Source organism: Nicotiana tomentosiformis, chromosome 7 (assembly GCF_000390325.3).
Source record: "Nicotiana tomentosiformis chromosome 7, ASM39032v3, whole genome shotgun sequence".
Classification (NCBI taxonomy): domain Eukaryota; kingdom Viridiplantae; phylum Streptophyta; class Magnoliopsida; order Solanales; family Solanaceae; genus Nicotiana; species Nicotiana tomentosiformis.
In genome coordinates this window covers 96,441,675-96,465,916 of record NC_090818.1, presented here as the reverse complement: position 1 = coordinate 96,465,916, position 24,242 = coordinate 96,441,675, and the positions used below count along the sequence as shown (strand labels likewise).

At 40.0% G+C, this 24,242-nt stretch overlaps 1 long non-coding RNA gene across 2 annotated transcripts; it reads right to left on the bottom strand.

The window, feature by feature from the left end:
* Positions 1-20,274: 20,274 nt before the first annotated feature.
* Positions 20,275-22,618, bottom strand: LOC104103244 (uncharacterized). 2 transcript variants are annotated; one of them, XR_687851.4, is made up of 2 exons: positions 21,014-22,618; positions 20,275-20,629 (listed from the first exon to the last, which is right to left on the bottom strand). It is a non-coding gene; the product is annotated as an uncharacterized lncRNA (long non-coding RNA). The 2 variants fall into 2 exon arrangements; XR_011409875.1 differs by having other exon boundaries at positions 22,062-22,618.
* Positions 22,619-24,242: the final 1,624 nt, after the last annotated feature.

Genomic DNA, 24,242 nt, shown 5'->3' with positions numbered 1-24,242 from the left:
ACTTATATTTATTTTGGAAGAGTTGACCAAGGTTTGACTTTTGTATAAACAACCTTGGATTGGTGATTTGATTGTTCTAATAGGTTCGTATGGTGATTTTTTTACTTAGCCATATGTTCGAATTTGGTTTTGGATATTTCTAGAAGATTGTGACTCTATTTGTCGAAAGTTGGTAATTTGAAGAATTGGAAAGTTCTCAATTTTGACGGATAGTTGACTTTGATAATATCGAACTCCGATTGTTGTTCCGGGACATGAAATAGGTTCATTTTGTGGAATGGATTTTGTGTGCAATGTTTGGTTGTGATACGAAGTATTTAGGAATAAATCGGATGCTTGGTTGGAAGTCTAGAAGTTCTTGAACTTAAGGAAAGTTCAACTTCTGGTTTGATCTTTGATTCGTAGATGTGATGATCTCATATGTGTTTGGAAGCTTTGGATAGGTCCAGGAAGTGTTTAAGGACTTGTTGGTATGATTGGACGGGGTCCCAGGAGGCTTGAATGAGTTTCAGACCACCCAGAGCATGTTTGGAGTTGGCTTATGTGCTGGTGGCTGGTGTTCATCTCGTTCGCAAGGGGTGTCTCGCATTCGCGATGAAAGAGTTGTATTGGAGGTTGTTTGTTCTCGTGTTCGCTGGGTGAGTCATGTTTGTGAAGGCTTGTGCCAGTGGTGGTTCGCGTTTGCAGTGAGGAAATCACATTTGTGAAGGAGGAGTTGAGGCTGGGAGTTTGGCCTTCGTGTTTGTAAGCCAGTACCGCATTCGTGATGGTGGCTAGGTAGAAGGCTTCACATTCGCGTGCATAATGTCGCATTTGCAAAGTAGTATTTTGGGGCAGAAGCATTTTGTGCTTCACAAACGCGAGACTTTTCTCTTTTCAGGCTAAATTGTTGGGACTGACCTTTTATAGCGTTCAAGCTAGCGAAATGCATCGCGTTCGCGAAGAGTACACCTGAGTAGACTATTTTACTTTTGAATTTCGGGATTTTATTCGTTCTCTCATATTTTGAACCCTAGACTTAGAGAGGGGCAATTCTTCAAGGAGATTTTCATACAAAACTAAGGGATAAGTGATTTCTACTCATTTATGGCATTATTTCCTAAATCTACATAGATTATTAACACCTAAAATGTAGAATTTAGATATGAAACTTGGGGTTTTTGCCTACAACTAAGAGAGTGAAAATTGAGGTTCTGAACTATGATTTGGACTTGAATTTGGAAACTAAATGCATAGTTGGAGTCGTGGATTATGAGTAAACGGGATCTACCCCTAGACTCAGGTTTTGACCATGTGAGCCCGGGTTGACTTTTGTTAACTTCTTGGGAATTGATTAGAGATTGAAGCTTTATTGTTTGGAATTGATTCTTATAATGTTGTTTAATATTATTGAGTATTATTTGACTATATTTGAGTTGGTTGGAAGTGTTCTCTAAAGGAAATGCAATTTTGGAAGGTTGATTTGGCTTTTAAAAGTAAGTATATTGCCTAACCTTGTTATAAGAGAATAACCCTTAGGATATGACCCTATTTGTTTAATTTGGATTTGTGAAAAGAGATGTATATGCAAGGTGACGAGCGTATAAGCGGGTGCTATGTATTATTCATGACCGGACTGGACTTTAGGATTTTATTATGCCTTATTTAGATTGTGTGCTTTCTATGATTCATGTTCTAATCATTCATATGACTACGTGAGCTTATCCTTTCATGCTAGTTATCATGTTTATGATTACTATCTCTTATTTTGCCAAGATGGGCTATTTGTGAAATTCTGGTTATATTTGATGTTGATATTCAATTTTGCCCTCAAATTTTATAAAGTATTCCATATACTTTTCAAAAAATTATTTTGTATTATTATCCAATTTATATTACCAGAGTTCATACAAATAATTTTCATAATTTTTAAGCTTTTAAATTTGATTTCTTGCATTTTTAATTGTTAAATATTTGTTAATTAGTACTTCAAATTATTTTGGGTGACTTAATCATTCAAATTAATTATTTATACCCATATACATATTGTATAATATTTTACTTCATTTTATATAATTATATTTGTATTTTCTATACTATTTATACCTTATTTGCGATAATAGCCTATACTATACAAATAATTGTATTTTATTGCATTATTTAGGTCAAAATAGCTTTTTATGGTTTTACAATTTTAATCATTATTTTGAAAAGATTAAATTGCATAAACACTATTTTTTTATATTTATTAGCTATTTTATTAATTTATTTTTCCTTAATTTTTACTTGTTTGAATCCCAGTCCAAAACTATGCCAATTTTCGGACCAAATAGGCCCAAAAACATAAGGCCCAGCTCCCAAACCCTTAGCCCAACAACTCTTGGCCCAAACCAGACAACCCCTTAGCACAACCCGGTCGGGACTCGTTAATCGACCCGCTCCATCTCTTTTTTAAAATCATGGTCGTTGATCTCTCAAGATCAACGGTCCACAACCATCCTTCAACTTTTAATTACTCGCTGCCCCTAAACCCTAATCCTATTTTCTTAACTGGCCATCTCTAATATCTCTCAACTCTCCCCCTTCTTCTCCCCTAAGAAACCCTAGGCGCCTCATCCTTAATACCTCTCTAATTACGGCTAGGCAATGAAATTTTCATGTGACTCACCTTCTTTATTTAGATTACCGCGTCATTATCTACGCGATCATGGTGTTACTTAGTACCCGATTTTGGCAAGTACTATCTCTAAGAATCGGTCCAATTCAGCTTCGATCTTCAAGATTTGGATGATATCTCAACCATATACATGGAAAAGGAGTTGATTTCCACACTCGCATGCCGATTTTTAGTCGTTGAGCCCTAACTAGGGTTTGATCGATTTCTTCCTTTACCGGCTACTTTACTGATTGCATGTGATATTTTCTTTCCTTGTTTATGTGTGTTTGATTTCTTTCCTTGTTTGTTCACTTTATTGAACACTATATAATCCCTCCCCAGTTACCCCTTTAGGCAGACTTTGGAATCCATGTTCTCCCTCTTGCACTCATTTATTCACTCTGTTACACTATAATAGTTTCTAAACTATTGGGTTCTTTGTCACGACCCAAAAACCTAACCCATCGTGATGGCGCCTATCGTGATAATAGACAAGCCAACCTTTCTAAAACACTTTCAAAAATTAACAAAAATGAATTAAGACATTTACAATAACCGGAGTTTTTCATAAAAACGGGGATAAAACCCAAATAAAATATAAGTGCGGAAAAATAGCCTGACATCGGGGTGTCACTGAGTTATGAGCATCTGACAAACAATCTAGAAACATGGTCTACTACAGTCTGTGCCAAATGCCAATACGAGAGAGAAAAGATAATAATAAAGGAGAAACAAGGACTGCGGATGCCGGCACCTACCTCGTAAGTCTCCGATAATCAGCCCGCGCACGAACTCAGCGACCGCCATAACCGTACATACCTGGATCTGCACATGAAGTGCAGGGTGTAGCATGAGTACAACCAACTCAGCAAGTAACAGAATTAAATAAGAAACTGAGAAACAGTGACGAGCTATAAAAATACAGTTCATTTCAAAAGTTTTCAGTAAAGAGTGAACATGCTTTCAAATCCGGTGTTGCAAGTCAAATGAGTTCGAGCTCAAGTAAAACAAATATGAATCTTCCAGAAATTTCACAACAACAACAGATAATAACTAAGTGCAACAACAAATAAAAAGCAAGTACAGCCTCTCAAGGCAGCAGTCACTCAACTCATCTCAACAACTCATACTCTCGGCTCTCAGCCCTCAATACACACTCTCAATAGGTACATGCGCTCACTGGGGAGTGTACAGACTCCGGAGGGGATCCATCATCCCAAGTGCTATATTTCTACGGCGCGCAGCCCGATCCAATATTGTTGCGGCGTACAACCCGATCTAATATTATTGCAGCGTGCAACCCGATCCAATAATATATATATATATATATATATATATATATATATATAGCCCGAAGGCTTGTTGCGGTGTGCAACCCGATCCAATATTATTGTGGCATGCAACCCGATCCAATATACCTCACAGCTTGCAGCTCGGCACTCAGGCCCTATCTCAGTCACTAACATCTCCAGCCCCTTGGGCTCACGGAATATCATAATAATTAGCCCAAACAGAGAATACAACAAGTATCAATAAGAAATGAGAGGGAACGGAGATATAACACACAAGTAAGACTGTGACTAAGTACAAGACAGCAATTAGCAGTCAATTCAACAAGTATTCGATCGCTGCGGGTCCCAACAGTGAAATCATATGGTCTAAGCATGGTTTCTAAGATGAAAGGCAGTCAATTGCTCAAAGACAAGGAAAAATAAGTAATAACAACGGCTATTCGACTTTACAGTCTCACGGGACGGACCAAGTCACAATCCCTCACGGTGCACGCTCACACGCATTTCACCTAGCATGTGCGTCACCTCCAAATATTCACATCATACAAATCCTCGGGGTTTCATACCCTCAAAACCAGATTTAAGACTGTTACTTACCTCAACCGCGCAGAAATCTTACTCTTAAATGCCTTTGCCTCTCGAATCGGCCTCCAAATGCCCCGAATCTAGCCACAAACAGTACGAGATAATAAATATTGGCTAAAAGGATCAATTCCACAAGAAAACTACTAAAATATAGTCCAAAGTCCGAAATCGGCTGAACCCGGCCCCCCGGGCCCATGTCTCGAAACCCGACGAAAGTCAGAAAACCCGAAAGCCCATTCACTCACGAGTCTAACCATATGAAATTTATCAATCTCCGACCTCAATTGCCCCTCCAAAACCCCAATATTCACTCTCCAATTCCCAAGCCCTAATCTCCCAAATCTCACCTCAAACACTCACCAACTCGGTGTAAAATCAGTCGGGGGAAATACCATTATTGAAGATAAATAAGCACAAGGAACTTACCTCAGTGATTACTCCGAAATCTCTCTCGAAATCCACAAAATCCGAGCTCAAAATTGATGAAAATGGTGAAAAATCTCGAAGTGATCTATTTATAGGTTCTGCCCAGATTCTCGCACCTGCGGCTCCATTTCCGCATCTGCGGGAAAAGCCCCGCTTCTGCGGAAAAAACCCTAAACTCTACCTCTGCTCCTGCGATCAAGTGACCGCATCTGCGCTCTTCGCAGGTGCGGAAACTACATCGCACCTGCGGTCCAAATTCGCACTTGCGGTCCTAAATCGGCTTCTGGGACCATCGTAGGTGCGGGAATACCATCACACTTATGTCCTCCACCCAGATCCTCCTTAGCCACATCTGCAGCTCCTCCTTCGCTTCTGCGGGCTCGCACCTGCCGTTCCTACTCCGCAGGTGCTGTTACACCAGTAGTAGCAGCTTCAGCTGTAACTCCTCAACTCCCATCAAGTCGTTAACCACCCGAAATCACCCCGAGGCATCTGGGACCTCAACCGATCATACCAACAAGTCATATAACCCCATGTGAACTTAGTTGAAACTTTGAATCACTCAAGACAACATAAAAACACCAATTACACTCGGATTCAAGCCTAAAGAACTTCTAAACTTTTAAATTCCGTAAACGACGCCGAAACCTACCAAACCACGTCTGATTGGCCTCAAATTTTACACACAAGTCAAAAATAACACCACAAACCTATTCCAACTTCCGGAAATCCAATCTGACCCCGATATCAAAATTTCCACTGCTGGCCAAAATCGCCAAAATTCTAACTTTCGCCAATTCAAGCCAAATTCTACTACGGACCTCCAAATCACATTCCGGACACGCTCCTAAGTCCAAAATCACCTAACGGAGCTAACAGAACCATAAAAATTCAAATCTGAGGTCGTTTTCCCAAAAGTCGAACAGGTCTAGAAACATACCTGGAGTCTCAAATAGGTATGGATATCTGCTCCGCATCTCCCGCTCGGTCTCCCAAGTGGCCTCCTCCACAGGCTGACCTCTCCAATGCACCTTCACTGAAGCTATATCCTTTGACCTCAACTTCCAAACCTGCCGCTCCATAATGGCCACTGACTCCACATCATAATTCATATCACCATCCAACTGAACCGTGCTGAAATCAAAAATATGAGACGGATCGTCGATATACTTCCGGAGCATAGAAACATGAAATACTGAATGCATAATCGACAAGCTAGGTGGAAAGGCAAGCTTGTAAGCCACCTCCCCGATCCTCTGAAGTACCTCAAAAGGCCCAATGAACCGAGGGCTCAACTTGCCCCTCTTCCTAAACCTCATAACACCCTTCATGGATGATACCTTCAGTAGAACCTTCTCCCCGACCATGAAAGACACATCACGGACCTTCCTGTCAGCATAGCTCTTCTACCTAGACTGCGCTGTGCGAAACCGCTCCTAAATCAATTTCACCTTGTCTAATGCATCTTGGAGCAAGTCTGTACCCAAGAGCCTAGCCTCACCCGGCTCAAACCATCCCACATGAGATCTACACCACCTCCCATATAAAGCCTCGTATGGAGCCATTTGAATGCTCGACTGATAACTGTTGTTATATGCAAATTTTGCGAGCGGCAGAAACTGGTCCCATGAACCCCCAAAATCAATTACACAAGCGCATAACTTGTCCTCTAATATCTGGATAGTGCGCTAGGATTGTCCGTCTGTCTGAGGGTGAAAGTTATGCTCAACTCAACTTGAGTACCAAATCTCGCTGCACGGCCCTCCAAAACTGCGATGTAAACTGTGTGCCTCTATCTGAAATGATGGAAACTGGGACACCATGAAGGCGAACATTCTCTCGGATGTAAATCTCAGCTAACCGCTCTGAAAAATAAGTAGTACCAACTGGAATGAAGTGCACGGACTTGGTCAGCCGATCCACAATCACCCAAATAGCATCAAACTTCCTCGAAGTCCGTGGGAGCCTAACTACGAAATCCATGGCGATCCGCTCCCACTTCCACTCTGGGATCTCTAGCCTCTGAAGCAAACCACCCGGTCTCTGATGCTCATACTTAACCTGCTGACAGTTGAGACACCGAGCCACAAACCCAACTATATCCTTCTTCATCCTCCTCCACCAATAGTGTTGTCTCAAATCCTGGTACATCTTCGTGGCACCCGGATGAATGGAATATCGCGAGTTGTGGACCTCCTCAAGAATCAACTCCCAAAACCCATCCACATTGGGCACACATATCTAGAACTGCATCCTCAACACGCCATCATCACTAATAGTCACATCTCTAGCATCACCTCGCCGAACCCTATCCTGGAGGACAAGCAAATGGGGGTCATCATACTGACGCTCCCTGATATGATCATAAAGAGAAGACCTAGAGACCATACAAGCCAATACCCGACCCAGCTCTGAAATATCCAATCTGACAAGATGTCTAGCTAAGGCCTGAACATCTCATGCCAAGCGTCTCTCTGCTGCTGGAAGATATGCTAAACTCCCTAAACTCTCCTCCCGGTGACTCAAGGCATCGGCCACCACATTGGCCTTCCCAAGATGTTACAAAATGGTGATATCATAGTCCTTGAGAAGCTCCAACCACCTCCGCTGACGCAAGTTAAGATCCTTCTGTTTGAAAAGATGCTGCAAACTTCGATGATCAGTGTAAATCTCACAATGAACCCCATACAGATAGTACCGCCAAATCTTCGAGGCATGAACAATAGCTGCTAACTCAAGATCATAGACAGGATAGTTCTTCTCGTAGGTCTTCAACTGGCATAAAGCATAAGCAATCACTCTACCCTCCTGCATCAGAACACATCCAATACCTATCCGCGAGGCATCATAATACACTGTAAGAACCAGAAGCTGATGGCACAACTAGAACTGGGGTCGTGGTCAAAGCAGTCTTGAGATTCTGAAATCTCTCCTCGTACTCATCCGACCACCTGAATGGAGCACCCTTTTGGGTCAATTTGGTCAAGGGCGATGCAATAGATGAAATACCCTCCACAAAACGATGTTAATCCAAACCAAGAAAGCACCTAATCTCCGTGGCTGAGGAGGGTCTGGGCCAACTTTGCACAGCCTCTATGTTCTTTGGATCCATCTGAATACCCTCGCTGGACACCACGTGCCCCAAGAACGCTACTGAACCGAGCCAAAACTCATACTTGGAGAACTTTGCATAAAGCTTCTCCTCCCTCAGTCTCTGTAACACAATCCTCAGATGCTGGGCATGATCCTCCTGGCTACAGAGTACACCAGATATCATCCATGAATGCAATAACGAACGAGTCCAAATAAGGCTGAAACACAATGTTCATCAAATGCATGAACGTTGCTGGGGAATTAGTCAGCCCAAAAGACATCGCTAGGAACTCATAAATGCGTTATCGGGTCCTGAAAGCTGTCTTAAGAATATCCGAATCCCGAATATTCAGCTGGTGATACCCTGACCTCAAATCAATCTTGGAGAACACCCTCGCCCCCTGAAGCTGGTCAAATAGATCATCAATACGTGGCAAAGGATACTTGTTCTTGACTGTGACCTGGTTTAACTGCCTGTAGTCAATGCACATCCTCATAGAACCATCTTTCTTCTTTACAAATAGAACCGGTGCACCCCAAGGTGACACGCTAGGCCGAATAAACCTCTTATCAAGGAGTTCCTGAAGCTGTTTCTTTAACTCCTTCAACTCCGCCGGTGCCATACGATACGGTGGAAAAGAAATGGGCTGAGTGCCCAACACCAAATCAATACCGAAGTCAATATCCCTATCAGGCAGCATTCCCGGGAGGTCTGTAGGAAACACATCCGGAAAATCACGCACTACCGGAACAGAATCAATGGCAGGAGTCTCTGCACTAACATCCCTCACAAAATCCAAATAGGATAGACAACCCTTCTCAACCATCTGCTGAGCCTTCAAGTATGAAATCACTCTACTAGGAACATAGTCTATAGAACCGCTCCACTCAACCATCAGCAACCCCGGCATCGCCAACGTCACAGTCTTAGCGTGATAATCTAGAACTTCATGACATAGAGACAACCAATCCATACCCAATATCACATCAAAATCGACCATACTGAGCAACAAAAGATCCACTCTGGTCTCTAGACCCCCAATAGTCACCACACATGACTGATATACGCGGTCTATAATAATAGTATCACCCACAAGAGTAGATACATGAATAGATGAAACTAAAGACTCACGGGGCATATCCAGAAAATTAGCGAAATACGAGGAAACATATGAATAAGTGGAATTAGGGTCAAATAATACAAAGGCATCTCTATGGCAAACTGAGACAATACCTGTAATCATAGCATCTGAAGCAATGGCATCTGGTCTGACAGGGAGGGCATAGAAACATGCCTGGCCACCCCCGATCTGCCTCCCCCTCTCGGGCGATCCCTAGCTGACTAGGCTCCACCCCGGGCTGGCTGAGCGGGTGGTGGAGGGGCTGGTGCTGATGACATAGGTTGGCTCCTCTACGGAGCTGGACCTCCCACTATACGGGGACACTCTCTCCTCATGTGACCAAATTCCCCACACTCATAACAACTCCCCTGTGCTTATGCAGGGGACTGAAGGGAGCCCCGAGCACCGGGATAACTGGCAGAAGGACCTGGCATAGACGAACCCTGACCCGATGGAGCACGGAACGAACTCTGCACTGGGAGGGTGCCGAGAGATGAACGGCCCTACTGGTAACTGTGAGAACCCTGGCCAGATGATGCACCACGGTGACCTGGACGAGCCGTCTGAGCATGTCTGAAGGGACGACCTCTACCGTGCTGAAACTGACCCCCAGAAGGAGCACCGCTAAATCCTCCCTATCCATGAGACCTCTTGGCCTCCCTCTCAACCCTCTCCTGACTGCGAACCATCTCAATCTGACGAGCAATGTTGACAACCTCATCGAAAGTAGCACTAGACACTCTCTCTCTGGTCATAAGCAAACGCAACTGATAAGTGAGGCCATCTATAAACCTCCTGATCGTCTCCCTATATGTGGGAACTAACCAGATAGCATGACGAGCCAACCCCGAGAATCGCTTCTCATACTGCGTCACAGACATATCCTCCTGACGAAGCTGCTCGAACTGTCTGCGTAGCTCCTCTCTACGGGACTGAGGCACGAACTTCTCCAGAAAGATAATGGAGAATTGCTGGCAGGTAAGGGGCGTTGCGCCGACCAGCCTACGCCTCTCGTAAGCCACCCACCAACTGAATGCAGCCCCAAATAACTGAAAGGTAGTGAACGAGACCCCACTGGTCTCCAGAATACCTGATGTACGGAGTATCCTCTGACACCTGTCCAAGAAACCCTGTGCATCCTCTCCTTCTGCACCACTGAAAGATGGAGGCTGAAGTCTCCCAAACCTTTCAAATCTACGCTTCTCATCCTCAGGCATAGCAGGAACCAGATAGTCCTAAGCAGCTGCAACCAGCTGGGCTGGTGGTGCCCCCGGTATCTGGAATCCCTGTACCACCTGCTCTGGTGTGCGGGCAGTGGGAGTCTGAGCACCTCCCCCAGCCTGAGAAGTGGCTGCTGCAGCCGGAACAGAGATAGCCTAGCCTGAACAAGACTGGAACACGCGGTCAGTATCTGAGCTAAGGTCTCCTGAAGGCCTGGAATCACAATAGGCACTGGTGGTGCCTGAGCTGGGGCATCAACAACTGGAATCTGGTCTTGATCTGGGACAACTGGTGGATCTGCAGGTACTGCCACAGCTGCTGTGCGGGCTGCACCTATGCCCCTACCACAGCCTCTACCGCGACCTCGGCCTCTCACGACCCTGGCTGGGGGTACTAGTGGCTGTCCATCCTGCCCGGTAGTACGAGTCCTCACCATCTGTGAGAGAATGAAACAACAAATATTTGGTTACTAGAATCAACAGATTCGCACGACAAGAATTCAAGAATGTGGAGTTTCCTAAGAGTTCTGCAGCCTCTCAAAGATAAGTACAGATGTCTCTGTACCGATCCGCAAGACTCTACTAAACCTGCTCATAACTCGTGAGACCTATGTAACCTAGGCTCTGATACCAACTTGTCACGACCCAAAAACCTAACCCGTCGTGATGGCGCCTATCGTGATACTAGGCAAGCCAACCTTTCCAAAACACTTTCAAAATTTAACAGAAATGAATTAAGACATTTATAATAACCGAAGTTTTTCATAAAAATGGAGGTAAAACCCAAATAAAACATAAGTGCGAAAAAATAGCCCGACATGGGGTGTCACTGAGTATGAGCATCTGACAACCAATCTAGAAACAGAGTCTACTACAGTCTGTTCCAAATGTCAATACAAGAGGGAAATGATAATAAGAAAGGAGAAACAAGGACTGCGGACGCCGGCAACTACCTCGTAAATATCTGATAATCAGCCGGCGCACGAACTCAGCGACCGCCAGAACCGTACATACCTGGATTTGCACATGAAGTGCAGGGTGTAGCATGAGTACAACCAACTCAACAAGTAACAGAATTAAATAAGGAACTGAGAAGCAGTGACGAGCTATAAAAATATAGTTCATTTCAAAGGTTTTCAGTAAATAGTGAACATACTTTCAAATCCGGTGGTGTAAGTCAAATCAGTTCGAGCTCAAGTAAAACAAATATGAATCTTCTAGAAATTTTACAACAACAACAGATAACAACAAAGTGCAACAATAAATAAAAAGCAAGTACAGCCTCTCAAGGCAGCAGTCACTCAACTCATATCAATAGCTCATACTCTCGGCTCTCAGCCCTCAATACACACTCTCAATAGGTACCTGCGCTCACTGGGGGTGTACAGACTCCAGAGGGGCTCCTTCAGCCCAAGCGCTATATTGCAGCGGCGCGTAGCCCGATCTAATATTATTGCGGCGTGCAACCCGATCTAATTTTATATATATATATATATATATATATATATATATATATAGCCCGAAGGCTTGTTGCAGCGTGCAACCCGATCCAATATTGTTGCGTCGTGCAACCCGATCCAATATACCTCACAGCTCGCAGCTCGGCACTCAGGCCCTATCTCAGTCACTAACCTCTCCAGCCCCTCGAGCTCATAGAATATCATAATAATTAGCCGAAACAGAGAATACAACAAGTACCAATAAGAAATGAGAGGGAACGGAGATATAACACACAGGTAAGACTGTGACTGAGTACAAGACAACAATTAGCAGTCAATTCAACAAGTATTCGACCGCTGCAGGTCCTACAGTGATATCATATGGTCTAAGCATGGTTTATAACAAGAAAGGTAGTCAATTGCTCAAAGACAAGGAAAAATAAGTAATAACAATGGTAACTAGGTGTAAACCCGACAAAAGTCAGAAAACCCGAAAGCCCATTGACTCACGAGTCTAACCATACCAAATTTATCAAAATCCGACCTCAATTGCCCCTCCAAAACCCCAAAATTCACTCTCCAATTCCCAAGCCCTAATCTCCCAAATCTCACCTCAAACACTCAGTAACTAGGTGTAAACTCAGTGGGGAAAATACCATTATTGAAGATAAATAAGCACAAGGAACTTACCTCAGTGATTACTCCAAAATCTCTCTCAAAATCCCCAAAATCCGAGCTAAAAATCATGAAAATGGTAAAAAAATCTATAAGTGTTCTATTTATAGGTTCTGCCCAGACTTCTCGCACCTGCGGCTCCATTTCCGCATTTGCGGGAAAAGCACCGCTTCTGCGGAAAAAACCCTAAACTCTGCCTCTGCTCCTGCGATCAAGTGACCGCATCTGCACTCTTCGCGAGTGCGGGAACTACATCGTACATGCGGTCCAAACTCGCACCTGCTGTCCTAAATCCGCTTCTGCGACCATCGCAGGTGCGCGAATGCCAGCACACCTGCGTCCTCTGCCCAGATCCTCCTTAGCCACATCTGCAGCTCCTCCTTCACTTCTACGGGCTCGCACCTGCGTTTCCCACTCCGCCGGTGTGGTTACACTAGTAGTAGCAGCTTCAGCTGCATCCTCAACTACCATCAAGCCGTTAACCACCCGAAATCACCCTGAGGCCTCTGGGGCCTCAACCAATCATACCAACAAGTCATATAACCCCATAAAAACTTAGTCGAACCTTTGAATCACTCAAGACAACATCAAAACACCAATTACACATGGATTCAAGCCTAAAGAACTTCTAAATATTCAAATTCCACAAACAACGCCGAAACCTACCAAACCATATCCGATTAACCTCAAATTTTACACACAAGTCAAAAATGACACCACGAACCTATTCCAACTTCCAGATATCTAATCCGACCCCGATATCAAAATTTTCACTGCCGGCCAAAATTGCCAAAATTTCAACTTTCGCCAATTCAAGCCAAATTTTACTACGGACTTCCAAATCACATTCCGGACGCGCTTCTAAGTCCAAAATCATCTAACAGAGCTAACGGAACCATAAAAATTTAAATCCAAGGTCATTTTCCCACAAGTCGACGTCCGATCGATTTTTCCAACTTAAGCTTCCAATTAAGAGACTAAGTGTCTCAATTCTCTCCAAAACCACTCTGGACCCGAACCAACCAATCCGATAAGACATAATATAGTTGTAAAGCACAAAAGAATCAGAACTAGGAAAAACGGGGCTATAACTCTCGAAACGACTGGCCGGGTCGTTACATTCTTGGTCGGCTGAAAGCCAAGGCCATCGAGATTGATTCATTAACTTCCTCCGATGCGACCACTGCTCGGAGCTCATTCGAAGCTCTTGTGAACTCTGACGCACTGGATTTGGGAGTTCTGGTATTCTCTCTTTACCGCTGCTAATTAAGCCATCGTCGAGGCTTAACCTTCTTCTCTTATTTGCGCGTTTAACTCATGACTGGTTAGTGCTCTTGAATTTAGCAATTTTGTTTCCTTTGTTTATGTGTGTATTCTAAGCTTGTGAACAAACATGAGTAATTTTCTTACAATCTGAGTTCTAATGTTGTATTATTATATCATGCTCTACTGATTTGTTTATCTCAATGATGTTTCTTCTACAATTCTGTGTGTTCTAATATTACCTAAGTATAGTACTTTTAAGTAACCATGGATACACAGTTGTTCATGTTATGATTAATTGGCATAATCTCCGACCTTCCTAGAATTAGGTATTTGCTTGTTAATTAGTTTGTTGTGCTGAGTTTGTGATCCTGTTGGCCTTGAATTTTAGTAACAAGTCTTTCTCATTAGTACTTCTACTTGCCAAGAACTGACCTGCAGTTCCTAGTTATGTTTTGTCTTGGATTTTTGTGTTAAGGTCTACTTGTGGAGGTTGTTGTTGATATCTGCGCAGAGGTGCTTCTTGAACATGTCATGTCAAGTATTTCATGTGTAAATTGCTACTTGTTAATCTTCTTAGAACTCATTCATGACCATGCCTGCCTCAAACTCTCATGCTTAGTTCCTTTGCTCTAGGGACTCTTGTTTATCAGATTTCTGCAATTAGGTCCTGCTTATCCTAAGAAGTTTGTCATTTTGAATTTGTTTGCTAATTTGAAAGCCCTTGTATGTGTTCATTCTATGTCTTTGCAATGTCCTTTTGTATGTGTTCGTATGCTCTTTTACCCGTTAGACATCATCCTTAGGACGATATTAAAAAATAAAATCCTCTTGCTGATAATTATTAATCCTTGTGTATGTGTCTTTGCTTGGACTCTAAGTCACTTGAATGACTGTTTGAATTTTATGTTCCTATGTTCCTGATATTTGTTAACGGGTAAGCAAGACATTTGTCTCCATGTATGGGCCTGGTTTGCTAGGCCATGTGTGTTGTTGGATCCAAGCATTGAATTCAGGCGTGCTTAAATCATTCTTGTGAACTTGGAATTTGGGTTTGCTAGTCGTACAAAAATTAAGGCTGGTGAAGGCCCAGAAGTATCACTGGGTTGCTTTGTATTTGTGATCGACCTGCAAATGTTTTATTTAAGTCTGTAATTGTTCTGTTTGGACTTGTATTATTCTATTTGGTGCTGTAATAATTTGTAATAACGAATAATGGGGTAATTAGTGAAAATGAGGTTTGGGATGCTTTAGTTCTTGCATGAATGGATAGAAAACATTACTATATGGTCTAAATGCTTAATCGTTATCTTATTTATTATGTTTTATCCTTGTGAGTTATTTGTGTATAAATTGCATGCTTGTAGGCCATCAACTTGCACATTCACTTAGAGAACATGAGCTAGGACCTTAACTAATTTTAGATCCTTGACTAGTAATGTGTTTAGAAAACATGCCTATAGGATTCAAACTGAATTTGTATATTACTTGCTTAGCCCGCCTTACTTCTGCATATAGACATCATGTCTATAGGATGACGTTCAAATAATTGAGGTTGTTGTCGCTGGTGTTTCTCAATTGTGTGGCTCGCCTAGAAAGCATGGCTATTGGATTAATGAAATAAACTTGCATTATAAAACAACTTTATTTCCCAAATCTGACCATTTAGAAATCATGCCTATAGGACTCTATGTTGACTATTGAAATTATTTAATTTTATTTGCTCGCTTAGAAACCTAGCTATAGGATTAAATGCAATAAGAATCGATACTACTCAACTGCTTAGTCTTAAATCATCTAAGTTTAATTGTCTAAACATCATGCCTATAGGTTTTAAACAACACAGCATGCTCCATTTCCAGATCTGCCTACTAATAACTGCTCGTCTACCTAGTAATTCTGTCTTAAGCATAGTTAACTTGAATATCAACTGCTCGTTTACTTGATTGCGTGCATATGAGCCTGTATGAGGAGGTAAACTTGAGCCTTTCGTGCTACTTGCATCTTGTATGAAGTCCTACTTGTTTCGATTGTGTGACACCTAATTTTCTCATTTGTGAGCAACCTAGATTGAGTCTAGAACTAGATGTATTGTGGTCCAAAGTCTCCTGGACCTTAGGCATGGGACGGGTAAGAACACATAGGACGCGACTTAGAACTGAACTAGTGTGCTTTAGGTAAACAACTTCAAGATAGTGATCGGGTAGCAGGAGATGATGGTCTGTGCTCGCTGAATAATATGAGCAACCCTTATACTTAAGGGAGTTGCGAAGTATTGTTTATGTTGCACGGGGTGATCTTTTAGGCTAAAAGATTTAGGACCCCCTCCCCTCCCGATATGTAATTATTTCTTGTATAATTGCTTATTGAAACCTAGACTGGACTAGGATATATCTTGTAATTCTCAAAGGATTGTACCAATTAGTATTAATGGACAAGTTATTTTCTCCCCTAGTACATTATTTCTCTTAATCAATTATTTCACCTTATTTCCTTATAGTTGATCAATTACTTAGACACACTCTCTCTCTCTTAATAGGCATCATCCCATAAGGTAATTGTAATTTGATAATACGCATAATGTAAAATTCGGCCGGGAACCACAGTTGTGGACCTCGAAGAGTGTCTAACCCCTTCTCTTTGAGGTAATTTGATCCCTTACCCGATCTTTGGTGATGTACTCTAGATAAACATAGTTATTTGCAAATAGGTGCCCTAACGCACCTCAAAACCATTAGGTGGCGACTCTCCTCTCTTTTAATACCCATTCAAAAGAGTTGTCACACGTCGAAACCCGCTTTCGCGAGAAAATGGGGCGCGACACTTGATTTAGTGGTAGTCATGTTTCATATATCATGCATACATCCTCACTTTATTATTATTATTATGTCCTTGTTCATCTTATTGATTAATTGTGATCATATTTCTCTTTTATGATGAAATATTATTTCAGACTATTATGGTTATAGCACATATAGACATATTAAGCGAATGGATTTGGAAATGGCATGAGATTTCTACCGTACGGTTGTTGTGGTATTGTTATTGTTATGGCACGAGGTCTTTGTCATGCAGATAGATGATAATGATACTTTTTGGCACGAGTTTTATACTATGCAGCGTGTGGATATGGATCCATCCCCTAGGGTTGCTCTCTGATATTTTTCTCTTGATGGCGTACATGCGATTTATGATAAATTGAGAGATGTTGGCTGATTCTAGAATATAATCTGATGATGGTGAACTACGATCTTAAAGGTAGAAGTTTTGTCCGTGTAAGTAAATTCTTTATGCCTTGTTATGAATTCTATATGCTTTTTATGTTGACCTGTAACATGCTACTCAATGCATCAGCTATATGTTGATAACTTATTAGTCCATGTTGAGTTGATATCTCTTGATATGATATTTCATGATATTGCATTTTTTGTTATAGTCTTGTTGAGGATAAATATGAATTGTACAACTTTATTTGATTAGTGAGTATCACGTGACTTAAACCTCGTTACTACTTCACCGAGGTTAGTCTTAATACTTACTGATTATACGTGGTCATGTACTCATATTATACTTCTATACATTGTTTTGCAGATTTGTGTGGTGGCAGTAGTGGACTTTAGGAGTAAGCTTTGTAGCTGCCAGAGGAGATCCGAGATAGTGCTGCATGATTGCCCACAGACCTTTGGAGTCCCCTTCCCCTATCTTTCGTATTGTTATCTATACATTCAGACAATATTGTGTTATTGAGATATCTTATTGTATTCTATTTTAGAGCTCATGACTTTGTACTACAAGGTTTTGGGAATTTGATAATGTAGTATCACATGCTATCTATTGTTGAAGATTTATTCCGATATTTATGTTATTTTGTTATATCATATCTCTCTTTGTTTGTTTTAAACTATGTTACATGCTGGCTTACCTAGTCTTGGAGGTTAGGTGGCATTACTACTGTTGGTGAAAATTTGGGTCGTGACAATGATATACATAAAAAGATATTTATTCTATTTTATTTTACTATTATTATGAAAGGCAGCATCTATGCTTACAAAATGTTTCATGATTTAAATAAAAAAATATATATGATTTTCAAAAAAATGGTTCTGCAGTTAGATTGCTTTTTTGTGCATATGGTTGGGTGCATCATATGATTTGGTTCGCTCAAATCAAATAGTGTATCGGATGTAGTCACGTGAATTTGGGTCGCAACAAGCACTCCAACATGTAAAGATATTTCAAAATCGTTACACTTTATATTTTCAATCAAAAGTCATGATAATAGCACGTGAATATTTATAATGCAAGGAATGGTGCAATCCTAATTCGCTTGTCCCTACAAGTTAGGATTCACAATTAGCATTCAAGTTCTAAACCATTTTACGATATATAATTTGGAGAAAAAAAATTCATGAAGGAATAGGTTTTAACATTCCTCAATACACTCCTAAAACTTCACCACGAGTGTCTAAGATCCTTAACCAATAATAATCTACAAAATTATATATAACACCAAGAGTCATTCAATAATACCCAACAAATCTCATTTAGGTCTTAAATCTTGACTACGGGTACTTGGGGTCCATATTTCCTATTAAATATGTTTTTCATGCTTAACAATTTTATTAATAGTATTTGATAGTATATTTAGGTCATTAGTAACACTTTCATTTAATACCTCAAATTACTATTCATTATCTTTCTCAACTATCAATCATAAATACCCAACAAGGGCTTCACAAATACTCACATTTAACTACCTCTCAATATCATGAATACCATAGATATACTTATTGATATCTCATAAATTGTCATGACCCGAAATCCCAACCTGTCGTGACGGTACCTAACACATAACTAGGAAAGCCGACAATCACATAACAACTACGCATTTGAATTAAAACATGATTTAATAAACTCAAAAGTGTAAATTTCCATATTCAGCTCGTTCACAGTACAAAAATTTAGGCATGCTTTCAAATTCAACAATTTAAGCCCAACACTGATAAACTATGTCAAATACAGCTAGCATGAGGAATGTTACATCTCTATGCCTACATGTCAAATATACATATCAAATGTAATGCATCACAGTGATAATCCCAGGTACTCACACTCTCAGAGTACTCAATCTGTCTATCTCAAACTCCCACTCATCACACACAATCACTCAGCACTGTACGGGTGCCTAGCATCAATGCCCCTCATCAAAGCATGGGTATATAAATCACTGTGTCTGCGCTCATTGCTAGTATGTCAGACTCCAGAGAGGCGAATCCTGCCCAAGCGCGAATATAAAGCCTATAAGGCCTGCTGTGGCATGCAACCCGATCCACAATAATAAATAAGCCAATAGTAGTAGTAGTAGTAATAATAATAATATGATGATGATGATAATTGTCACACCTCCTTTTTCTGCGGGATATGGAGTTTTTCCAATTGAAGTGACATTATTCAAAATGAGATAATTTATTTGATTCAGAGTCGCCACTTGGAATAATTATTATGTTGTCCCTAGTCACCGGTTTATTTTAAATCCCAAATCGAGGAAATTTGACTCTGTTTTAAGTCTGCGAAACACAGAAGACCGGGTAAGGAATTCTGTTAACTCGGGAGAAGGTGTGAGACACTCCCAAATTTCGTAGTTTTAGCACGGTCGCTTTAATCATACCTGCTTAATTGATTGTTTAATTGCGTATTTTAGAACTTATGTACGTTTACCTTTTTTACCACTTTTAATTATGGCGTTTATGGATTTAATCTTCGAAACAGATTACATGTGTGTAAATCTGCTTTATTTGGAGCGCTAAAATCATATCACGCGTGTGTACACAATTAATCACGCTTTATTAATTATTAAAATTGTTCGGCCAAAATCGCGCAAACGCGTACTTTGATTTAATGTTGGAATCATAATTAAATCACGCGAACGTGTACATAATCTACAAGAATATATTAGAACGCGCCTAAAGCATCCTACGAGTGTTTATACATTTTTAGTCCTAAATTCGAGATTATTGGAGAAGGTCTCAGAGTTATTACGTTGCGGACAAAACTCAGGTGCAAAGTGAAAGTTTGAGCCTCCAGTGAAAAATTGTTCGTAATTAATTGGATTTAGCTATTGATTAAACTACGGCGTGATTGAATTGATGAACACAATCTATAGTTTCAAGTCACGGACGAATTCACGTTAAATCACTAGTGATGACTGGATGAAATTGATTACCTGATTTCTGCCTAATTCATTACTCAAACGTGGGCTAATAACTAGGATAGCATTATGGGCTCAATTGTATTAGACATTGACACATGACCTCTAATGAGCCAAGTAAATTGCATATGTATTTTGGGGTGAAGCCCAGATGTGCTAACCCCTCTTAAAAGCATCAGCACACGAAAATGGGGTCGAAATTGAGCCCCAGTAAATGGAAAACTCCAATAGCCAACTGGAGACGGGATTTCTTCAACTTGCCAAACATATTTCAACAAAAATTGACACACGCCACGCCAGATAAGGGATAACAAGAGTGCGCTTTAAAAGATGAATACACAATTATACGAATCTTAAAAATACAGTGCCAATTTGTAGCATCAAAGAATTACAAGTTTCGAATCATAGTTTCAATTACTCTAATTACAATTCATGAATGACTACATGGATCCGGAAATAGAGTAACAATGATAATTGGACTAGATAAGAGTTTTTGGCATCAAATCAACACGCCACCGCACTGGAGTACACAAAACATTTCTGGTGCGTCTTTCTTTTTTGCTTTAATATCTATTGGTTTAGCCGAATCAGTTAGCAATTGAAACCTGAATTAGAGCTATGTGTGCAGTCACCACCACCTCGCGTGCTAACAGTACTTTTCAGAGAGGCTCTCTAGCAGGTATGCGAAACCAACAGTTACTACTGACTGACAAAATTTTACAACTTGAACAACCATCTTACCGGGTGTTGACTATCACAGCCCCTAATTCTAACTGGTAACAACACATAAACTTCATGGCTAAAGATCAAATCGTGTAGATAATTAATTTCATATAAATCCGCAGGAAACTTCAAATAGACAGATTTTAATCATTGTTTAACATGATACATGCAATAATTTAGCTCATAACTCGAGGCTACATTCCAACAATAATCAAACAATACACAACTTGATGAATATCAAACACATTCACAACACTGAAACTTGAGAGAGCAAACAAACAACTTCACACTTCAAGCAAACTGAAATTTACATTATTTGATCAAGAGTAATACCTGGCTCACAACAAAGTAGACAAAAAAGAGAATAAGTCTCTGACTTTGAAGAAGAAACAAAAGCAAAAGCAAACGCAGCAGCAGAAAACAACACAAAACAGCTTTGAACCTACTCCAGAAATCCAGAAATGGACCAAACCCAATGAAACTGAATACTGATTTTTCTTTTTCCAGAATACTTTTAGAAGGAAAATCAGTGAAGGTTGATGTTGATTCCTCCTTTAAGATGCAGAGGAAAGAAAAAGTGTTTATAAACTGAAAAATAAAACCTCTCAAAATGCCCAGATATTTTCCTTTTTCTCCTCCTTCTTTAATGAATATCCAGGGGTTTATATAGTGAGAGTGTACTGCTATGAGAGAGAAATCAGAGGGAATATAGGGATCTGTCAGCTCTCCCTAAAATTTAGGAAAATAGCATCTTCTCTAACAATAAATGGACAGCTGTCCTTTTATTCTCAGATATTTTCCTAATTTTCAGCATCTTTCTTAACAAATTGGGACAGCTGTCCCTTTCTAGAAGTTTTCTCTCATTTTCCACTCTTTTAACTTCTAAAAATTCACTCTTTTTACTCCAAAATCTGACCTAATATCAGTTGTTCTATTACATTTTAATCCCTATCTAGAAGCTTCCCTGATTTTCTTATTTCCTTTAACTCCCTCAAGTCCATGTTAACACCCTTCTTTTAACCTTTTCTTTTAACTCATTATTTTACTATCCAAAATTACTGCCCTCTTTCTCATCTCAGAACCAAACGTTTAACACATAGCAATTAACTAAACTGAATTAACAGCAACCAAACAAACATAAGCTAAACATGACTCAACAACTGATTAAACAAGTTGATTAAGTTCAAACCAACAAGTAATTATCAATTGACCAACTTCAGGTTCAATTCAACAAGTAGTTACTCAGAAAGTTAAAACAATTTACTAGTGATTAACTATTAACTTTAGCATGATGTCAAGCAAAATTATGATTTAACTAATTATTAACAATTAAACAGCGAATCATCAATTCTAGGGAATGAAGAGGAGAAGAAAGGATTACCAGTAGAAGACAATGCTGCCGGAAAAAAGAAGTCCGGCTTATAGCTGAACACGAGCACTAGCTCACGCGTAGCCAATGCTATATGTGATGAAATCCGCCATACACCGGCCAAGAGAATCACAGTTATGGGAACTCCAAAGTTCTGGCCGGTCGACCAGGTTTTAATCAAGTTCCGGTGACCATTAGTCGATTAGAGATTGATACCAATTGATAGTCCCCAATGAGATTAATCGATTGGTACAAATTTCGTCGCCACGCGACCCGGATTCAGAAGCAATCAATAAAAAAGAAAGGATTAGGGTTCGTCCCTTTTAGATCTAAAAATCGAGCAAATATAGGAGGTTTTTCGACGAAACTAATGGTAGGAAAAGAACAACGAGACGACATGGGTTATGGGATGACATTTTGGGGTTGACTGGAGTGGTGCCGCCGCTGTGGGCGATTTCCGGCAACGGCAGAGGATTAGGGTAAGGAGAAGAGGGTTTGAGAGGTCTGTGAGATGAATTCGGGGTATGGGGGGGGCCTCTTCCGACAATTAAAAGGGAAAAGGGTGAGGAGTTATGGTCCGTTGGATTTTGATCAACGAACGGTTGAGATTGAACGTTATATAAACGACGCCGTTTTGGGCATTTGAAGACTGGACCCGGTATGGCAGCTGGATTGGGCGAAATTGTGGTCAAATTTGGGTCACTGAAATTGTTTTTTGGCCCAAATATAAGTAAAACCAAACATGCTCTTTAACTCCCTTCTTTATTTCCTTTTTTTTTCTTTGTCTTTGATTTTAAATTCTAAGAAAATTAATTAAAATCCTAAATTAAATCCTAATTTAAATCTAATTTGCAAAATTAAACATACTTATCTATTTTATAATAATTAATTAACTTAATACTAATAAAAGTAAAATATTAATTTAAAACAAAAAAATTAAAAATATAAAAATGACCATTGTATTTTTGTGATTTTCATTTAAAGATATATTTAATTAATGTAATTAAATCCTAAATGCAAATAAAAATCTAAAATGCTATGAAATGAAGATTTGGACATTTTATGGTATTTTCCATGATTTTAAAATATTAAATATGCACAAAAATGTAACTAAATGCAAACAAGCAATTAAAAGGAATTCCTAAAATTCTATAACATGAAAAACAATTAGAAATAATTTATTTATTTGTGGATTTTGTAGGAATATTTTCGTAGGGAAAAAATTACGTGCTCACAATAATAATAATAATAATAATAATAATAATAATAATAATAATAATAATAATAATAATAATAATAATAATAATAATAATAATAATAATAATAATAATAATAATAATAATAATGATGATAATAATAATGATAATAATAATAATAATGATAATTATAATAATAACAACAACAATAATAATAATAATAATAATAACAATAATAATAATAATAATAATAATAATAATAATAATAATAATAGTAATAGTAATAATAATAATAGTAATAATAATAATAATAGTAATAAAAATAATAATAGTAATAATAATAATAATCCCCCAAATCTAACTCTACAATACCTAGTCCAAAATCCCCCAAATTTTACCTTAAAAATACATAATCTAGGTGTAGAATTCAATGGGTATTCAATATTATCAGACAAAAGTGATCAAAAGTTCCTTACCTCTTGAAATATAGTGAAACCCCTCTCAAGAATTGCCACAAGCCGAGCTTCCAAAGTCCAAAAATGAGAGAATTCTCAAAACCCTTGATTATAACCTTCTGTCCAGGCGTCTCGCTCCTGCGGACACTATAGCCGCATTTGCGGGAAAAAACTGCTTCTGCGAAGCCCACTATAGTCCCGACCAACCGCTTTTGCGGCTCTCACCCTGCTTCTGCTGGTTCGCTTTTGCGACAAAGCCTCCAAGGCCAACCTCCGCATCTGCGACCATCTGCCCGCACTCGTAGGTGCGGAATTTTCCTCGCACCCGTGCTAATACCAAGCCTTGCCCAATTCCTCATATGCGCTCTCCTGACCGCTTCTGTGGCTCTCCACCTGCGGCCAATTCCACACAGGTGCGGTTACACAGACCTGAACCCAATAGGTTTTCCATAAGTCTAAAATTCATTCGATTTCAATCCGAATCACACCTGAGGGCCCCGGGACTCCATCCAAACATACCAACACATCCTAAAACATCATGC